Raw genomic sequence first — 8103 nt, 5'->3', positions numbered from 1 at the left:
GGAATGTAGGGTGGGGCAGCCACTATGGAAAACAGTATGGAGATTCCTCAAAAAATTAAACATAAAACTACCATACAACCCAGCAGTTTCACTTCTGGATATTTATCCCCCCAAAATTTAAACACTAATTCAAAAACATACATGTGCTAAAAAACAAACTGAAACTAACCAAAGTGGGGGGAGGGATAATGGGGGAAAATAAAGGAAAGGCCATCAAGGAACATGTATAAAAGACACATGGACAAAGTCAAAAGGGCTAGGTTCTGGGGTGGGAAGCAGGGGTGGGGGGGTGAAAATGGAGACAACTGTACTTGAACAACAGTCAAAAAATTTTTAAAAACATACATGTGCCCCCTATGTTCCTTGCAGCATTATTTACATTAGCCAAGGTATGGAAAGGACTGGGTGTGCATTGATGGATGGATAAAGAAGATACATATATACAGTGGAATATTACTCAACCATAAAAAACAATGAAACCTTGCCATACGTGACAAAATGGGTGAACATAGAGGGTGTTACACTAAGTGAAATAAATTAGAGAAAGATAAATATGGTATTACTTCACTTATGTATGGCCTGTAAACAAAACAAAACAAGTGAATAAACCAAAACAAAAACAGACTGATAGGCACTGAGAAAAAACTGATGATAGCTAGAAAGGAGAGGGGTGAGAGTGGGTTAAATAGGTGAACAAGGATTAAAAAACGTACTAAAAAAATCTGGACTTGACATAGGAAAGATGGCAGGCAGCACTGACATAGACTTTATAAAAATTATTCTAATAAATCTAATTCTGCTGGACTATAATGTGTAAGTTAGTTCTGGAATATCAGTTCTGTTTCACTGAACTTCCTTTTATTATGGTCATTGTCATTTAATAAAAATGCCATCTTCTTGTATCTATTGAAAATATCAAACATATTTTTCTTAAATTATCTTAATTATTGAAATATATCATTAATAAATAAAGTAATTTTATGAGTCCATAGAAACATTGGGTTTTCTATTTATCAGCCTTTAAGTGAACATAAATGAGCTCAAGATTATGTGGAAAACCAGACTTATAAAGAAGATCCTTCACATTATTTTCATAATACCTCAGAGCTGATAGACCTTAACTTTTATATCAAACTGGAAGGTGAGTGACAATAGACAACATATAATAGAGTTACTAACATTCACTGGGCCTGCACTCCAAATGAATCCTCATTTTTAAGTGATAGTACATAAAATCTTCCAGCTACTTAATGAAATACTCTGATCACAGACTCAGTGGCAATCAGCATAGATCATAATAAGGTACATCAAATGTGCTAAAAGAGTTCCTCTCCACCAAACCAGCTTTGTAAGAGATGCTAAAGGAACTGCATAAAGAAGAAATATATAGAGAGAAGAATACAGGCACAAAGAGAAAAAATGGCAATGAATAAGTACCTATCAATAATAAACTTAAATGTAAATGGATTAAATGCTCCAATCAAAACAGGATAGTTGAATGAACAAGAAAACATGACCCACATATGTGGGTCTACAAGAGACATACCTCAGAACAAAAGATATACACAAGCTGAAAGTGAAGGAATGGAAAATGGTATTCCATGCAAATGGACATAAAAAAGAAGCTAGTGTAGCAATACTTATATCAGACAAAATAGATTTTAAAACGAAGGCCATAACAAGAGACAAAAAAAGATGACTGCATAATACTTAAGGGAATAGTCCAACAAGAAGATATAATCCTTGTAAACATATGTGCACCCAACACAGGAGCACCTAAATCTATAAAGAAAATCTTGGAGGACTTTAAGAAAGAGAATGATAGCAACACAGTCACTGTAGGGGGTTTTACCACCCCACTGTCAAAAATGGATAGATCTTCCAAACAAAAAATCAACAAAGATATTGCAGCATTAAACAACACACTAGATCAAATGGACTTAACTGACATTTAGAGAGCATTTCACCCCAAAGAAGCAATCAGACAAAAAGAGTTAAAAGCCATCCAAATTAGAAAGGAGAAAGTAAAACTGTCATTTTTTGCAAATGACATGATAGTGTACATAGAAAACCCCATAGGCTTCACCAAAAAATTACTGGACCTAGTAAGAAATTTGGCAAAGTACCCAGATAAAAAGTAGCCAGATGGCATTTTTGTTTTTGTTTTATTTTGTTTTTATTTTAATTGTTGTTTAAGTAGAGTTTTCTGCCTTTTACCCCCATCCCAGCCCAACCCCCAACCCTCCCCACCTCCCTCCCATTTCCATCCCCCCTTGTTTTTGTCCATGTGTCTTTTATACTTGTTCCTCCTGCAAACCCTTCCCCTTTTCCCCTGAGATTCCCTCCCTTCTGCCCTCTTGTCACTGTCAGCCTGTTCTCTATTTCAGTGTCTTTGGTTATATTTTGCTTGTTTGTTTGTTTTGTTGTTTAGGTTCCTGTTAAAGGTGAGATCACATGGTATTTGTCTTTCGCTGCCTGGCTTATTTCACTTAGCATAATGCTTTCTAGTTCTCGATGGCATTTTTGCATACCAACAATGAAATATCAGAAAGAGAAAGCAAGAAAAATTTCACTTATTAAAGCAACAAAAAATAAGAAAGTACCTAACACAAAATCATAAACAACCTGTTTACAAGATTTTTTAAATGTTTACAAAATTATAAACAACCTGTACTTGAAAAACTATAGAACACTGAAAAAAGAAATTGAGGAAGATACAAATAAATGGAAACATATGCCATGTTCATGGATTGAAAGAATTAACATCATTAAAATATCCATACTACCCAAAGCTATCTATAAATTCAATGCAATCCCTATTAAAACTGTAATGACATATTTCACAGGTAAATAACAAATATTTCAATAATTATATGGAGCCAGAAAGACCCCAAATAGCTTCAGCAATTTTGAGAAAGAAGAACAAAGTAGAAAGGATCACAGAACCTGATATCAATCTATATTACAAGATGACTGTAATCAGAACAGCCTGGTACTGACATAACAGACATAGATCAACAGAAAGGAAGAGAGAGCCCAGAAATAAACCCATGTCTCCATGGTCAATTAGTATTTGACAAAAGGGGCAGGAGCATAAAATGGAATAAAAATAGTCTCTTCAATAAATAGTGTTGGGAGAACTGGACTGGTACATGCAAGAAAACAAATGAAACTGGACCACCAACTTACACCATACACCAGAATAAATTCAAAATAAATTCTTTATTCAGAATAAGATTATAATATCATAGAAGTCCTTGCAGGAAGCATAGAGAGTAAAATTTCATATATCCCCTGTAGCAATATTTTTGCCAATATATCTCCTAAGGCAAGAGAAATAAAGGAAAAAGATAAACAAATGGGACTACATTAAATTAAAATGCTTCTGCATAGCTAAAGAAACCATCATAAAAATAAAGAGAACTGACTGTTTGGGAAAACATACTTGCCAGTGATGCATCAGAAAAGAGTTTAATATCCAAAATATATAAAGCACTCATACAACTCAATACCAAGAAGACAAACAGTCCAATTAAAAAAAATGGGAGGGAGGTGGGGAGGGATGGTGGGTGGGCTGGAATGGGAGTAAAGGACAGAAAACTGTACTTGAACAACAATTAAAATAAAATTTAAAAAGATAGACAAAGGACCTGAATAGACATTTCTCTAATGAGGACATACAGGTGGTCCATAAACATATGAAAAAAATGCTCAACATCACTAGCCATCACAGATGCAAATTAAAACCTCAATGAGATATTACCTCATATGTGTCAGAATGGCTATCATTAATAAATCAAAAACAACAAGTGCTGGCCAGGATGTGAAGAAAGGGGAACCCTAATGCACTGTTGGTAGGAATACAGACTGGTACAGCCACTGCAGAAAACAATATGGAGATACCTCAAAAAATTAAAAATGGAACTGCCTTTTAACCCAGAAATTCCACTGCTGGGAATATACCCTAAGAATCCTGAAACACCAGTTCAAAAGAACTTATGCACCCCTATGTTCATAGCAATACAATTTATAATAGCCAAGTGTTGGGAACAGCCTAAATGCCCACCCGCAGATAAATGGATTAAAAAACTGTGGTACATTTACACAATAGAATACTGTGCACAAAGAAAGAAGGGATTCCTACTCTTTGTGACAACATGAATGGAATTGGAGACTGTTATGCTAAGTGATATAAGCCAGTAACTGAAAGGCAAATGCCACATGAGCTCACTAAGAGAAACCTGATGAACAAAATAAACTAATGAGCAAAATAGAACCAGAGACATGGAAACAGGGAATAGACCAACACCTGACAGAGGAAAGGGGGAAGGGGGAATGTTGGAAAGAAGGAGAAGAGATTAGTCAAAGAACATGTATGAATGACCCATGGACATGGACAATGGTGTGGAGATTGTGGGAGTTGGGGAGAGTGACCTGGATGGAGGAGGGCAAAGGGCGGAAATTGGGACAACTGTAAAAGAATAAACTAGAATAAAAAAAGGTGGTGCTGATTAAAAAAATTATTAGGATAAAGTTGTTCTTCAGATGCTTTCATTTTTTATTTTGGTAAATGTTTTATGTTCGTTTGAGAAATAAAAACTCTACCTTAGAGTTGTTGGATGGTGTTTTCTGCGTAAACCAGTTAGGTTAGGTCTCTTATTGTGTTCAGATTTTCTATAGCCATTTTGGTTTTCCTAACTCTTTTTTCTTCCATTACTAACAGGATGTTTTAAAATATCCAACTGTTGATTTATTGATTTCCCCTTCTAGTCCTATCGGTTTCTCCTGTTTGTATCTATAATGATATTAAGCACATACAGGTATAGGTATTTTGTATTTTACTATTGAATGACTGCTGTAATTATGAAATGTTGCATTTTATTACTCCTAATATTTACTGTGTTTCTAGTGCTTCAATTAATTCATTAATGAGTTAATTAGTTTGGGAGTCATTAACATACAGTGGTATTTATGGCCATTAATACTGAAATGCATAGAGGATGAGTGAAAAAATGAAAAAGAACTGAACCCAGGGATATGAAAGAAAAGCAGAGGAACAATAAAATCAAATGGAATTACAGAAGATGTTCAGTGAATATAAAGAACAACTTGGACTTTGTGATGTGTTCTAGAAATTAAGGAAAAGGAGTGTTTCTAGAAAAAAGAGTTAATTATATTAAATATTGAGGGACTTCTGTCCAAGATGGAGACATAGATAGACACACTGTGCCTCCTTGCACAACCAAGATAGGGACAACAACAATTTAGAAAAAGAATAACAACAAGAACTGACAGAAAATTGAACTATATGGAAGTCGGACAACCAAGGAGTTAAAATAGACACGTTCATCCAGACTGGTAGGAGGGGCAGAGTCGGGCAGCTGTGAACGAAGCGTGGTGCAGAGAGCAGAGAGCAGAGAGCATTGGGACCTGGTGCATAAAGCATCTGGGGCACGCAAGACCACAGTGGGCAAACTCTGGGTGTGCAAGCAGCAGCTGGCAGACCCCAGCCAAGGGGTGGCAACTGGCAGACTCAGCAAGGTGGCAATTGTGAAGCAAGGCACTGCATGCAACCCAGGCTCCCAGCACTGGGAAATAGAGTCTTGGGGCACTGATTGAAAACACCTGTGGGTTTGAGGAGCAGGGAGAGACTCCCAGCCTCACAGGAGAGGTCGTTGGGAAGTCCCACAGGATGCACAAGCCCACCCACACGGGAATTGGCACCAGAGGGGCCCAGTTGGCTCAGGGGAAGCAGCAGAAGGGACTGAGATCCAATGGAGAGCGGAGCAAGAGCCATTGTTCCCTCTCGGACCCCGCCCCCAGATACAGTGTCACAACCCAGAGACTGGGGTGCCCCACCCTGGTGAACACCTAAGGCTCCGCCCCTCATACATAACAGGCACAACCAGACCAAAGGGGAAAAAAAAAAGATAGTTCAAACAGAAGAACAAATGAAAGCCTCACATCCAATACTTTTAAGCGACCGAGAGATAGCCAACTTATCAGGTGCACAGTTCAAAGCACTGGTGATCAGGATCCTCACAGAATTGGTTGATTTTGGTCACAAATTAGATGAAAAAATTCAGGCTACAATAAGTGAAATGAAGAAAAATGCACAGGCAACCAATAGTGATAGAATGAAAGCTGAGTCTCACATCAATGGAGTGGACCAGAAGGAAGAAAAAAACATACAATCAGAAAAGAATAAAGAAATAAGAATTCAAAAAAAATGAGGAGAGGCTTAGGAAACTCCTGGACATCTTTAAACATTACAAAATCCGAATTATAGAAGTACCAGAAGGAGAAGAGGAAGAGCAACAAGTGGAAAACTTATTTGAACAAATAATAAAGGAGGATTTCCCCATTCGGTCAGAGGAAATGGACTTCCAGGAAGTCCAGGAAGCTCAGAGAGTCCCAAAGAAGTTGGACCCAAGAAAAAACACACCAAGGCACATCATAATTACATTAGCCAAGATTAAAATGAAGGAGAGAATCCTAGAAGCAGCAAGAGATAAGGAGACAGTTACCTACAAAGGAGTTCCCATCAGACTGTCAGCTGATTTCTCAAAAGAAACCTTACAGGCAAGAAGGGGCTGGAAAGAATTTTTCCAAGTCATGAAAGACAAAGACCTACATCTGAGATTGCTCTGTCCAGCAAAGCTTTCATTTAGAATGGAAGGGCAGATAAAGTACTTCTCAGATAAGGTCAAGTTAAAGGACTTCATAATCACCAAGCCCTTATTTTATGAAATGCTAAAGGGACTCATCTAAGAAAAAGAAGATAAAACATGTATAGTAAAATGACAGAAAACTCACAATTATTAACAACCACACCTAAAGCAAAACCAAAAGAAACTAAGCAAATAACTAGAACAGGAACAGAACCACAGAAATGGAAATCACATGGAGGGTTAGCAACAGGGGAGTGAAAGGAAGAAGGAGGGGGAAGAGGTACAGAGAATAAGTAGCATAGAGCGTAGGTAGAAAATAGACAGGGGAGGGCAAGAATAGTATGGAAAATGTAGAAGCTAAGAAACTTATGACAAATGGACATGAACTAAAGGAGGGGAACGTGGGTGGGAGAGGGTGTGCAAGGTGGAGGGGAGTGAAAAGGGGAAATGGGACAACTGTAATAGCATAATCAATAAAATATATTAAAAATTATATTCAATATTGTTGAGAAGTAGAACAAAATGGGCATGGAGAAGAACCTGATAGATTTAGTGACATAAAATTTATTTATGAAATTGACAAGAGCTATTTCAGTGATATGAAGAGATAAAAGATATTCTCAAGAAAGCCAGAAGGGGGTAAGAATTATTTTGGATGAGTAAGTGAAGAAAATGAACACTGGCAATCTTTTAAAAATGTTGCTATCAAGATGAATGAGAGGAATCAAATATACAAGATTGGTTTTCTGATAAAAATTTATTGGTTTTGTGCCTTTATAAAATAAAAAATACCAAAAGAAGTATAAAATAGAAGTTAATGAGCATAAATTAACAGCATTGCAGAAAACTAGTGTGAATTCTTGGAAGCTGGACAAAAAGAACCAACTCTGCAATGTTTTTTATGATATCTGTGACAATGCTACAAAACCATTATTTTTGTGGTATCTTACCTTCATGTTAATTTAGAAAGACCTTGAATATTATAAAAAATGTTTCAGTAATTATCTTATTTTCTTTCTAATCTCAGAAGAAGAGAAGTAACTATTGCTCTTCTTAACTTTGTACTTATAGAAATATTTATTATAATATTGTGTAACTTTCCTCAATAGTCCTACTTCTCCTCCTAACTTTGCATATTTTGAAAGTCACCTTGAAGAAAACAGACAGCCCACTAGTTTGGAAGAAAGCAATTACTTGAATGGCTCATGCCAGGCAAGATCTGATCAAACACTATGTAACTAGGCTTTAAAAATTTTTTAATTTTTTTATTGTTGTTCAAATTCAGTTGTCTCCATTTCCCTCACCACTCCCCCCTCCTCGCCTGTTAACCAAATTATAGAGGTTTGAAGTGTATGATACTATAATACATAGTCTGTGTATATTTCTTATAAGACATCCACAGACTTGATCTCATCACACTAATGATTTCATA

Source organism: Phyllostomus hastatus, unplaced genomic scaffold, assembly GCF_019186645.2.
Source record: "Phyllostomus hastatus isolate PE091 unplaced genomic scaffold, TTU_PhHast_1.1 phas_contig_304, whole genome shotgun sequence".
Classification (NCBI taxonomy): Eukaryota; Metazoa; Chordata; class Mammalia; order Chiroptera; family Phyllostomidae; genus Phyllostomus; species Phyllostomus hastatus.
This window is presented reverse-complemented; position numbering follows the sequence as displayed.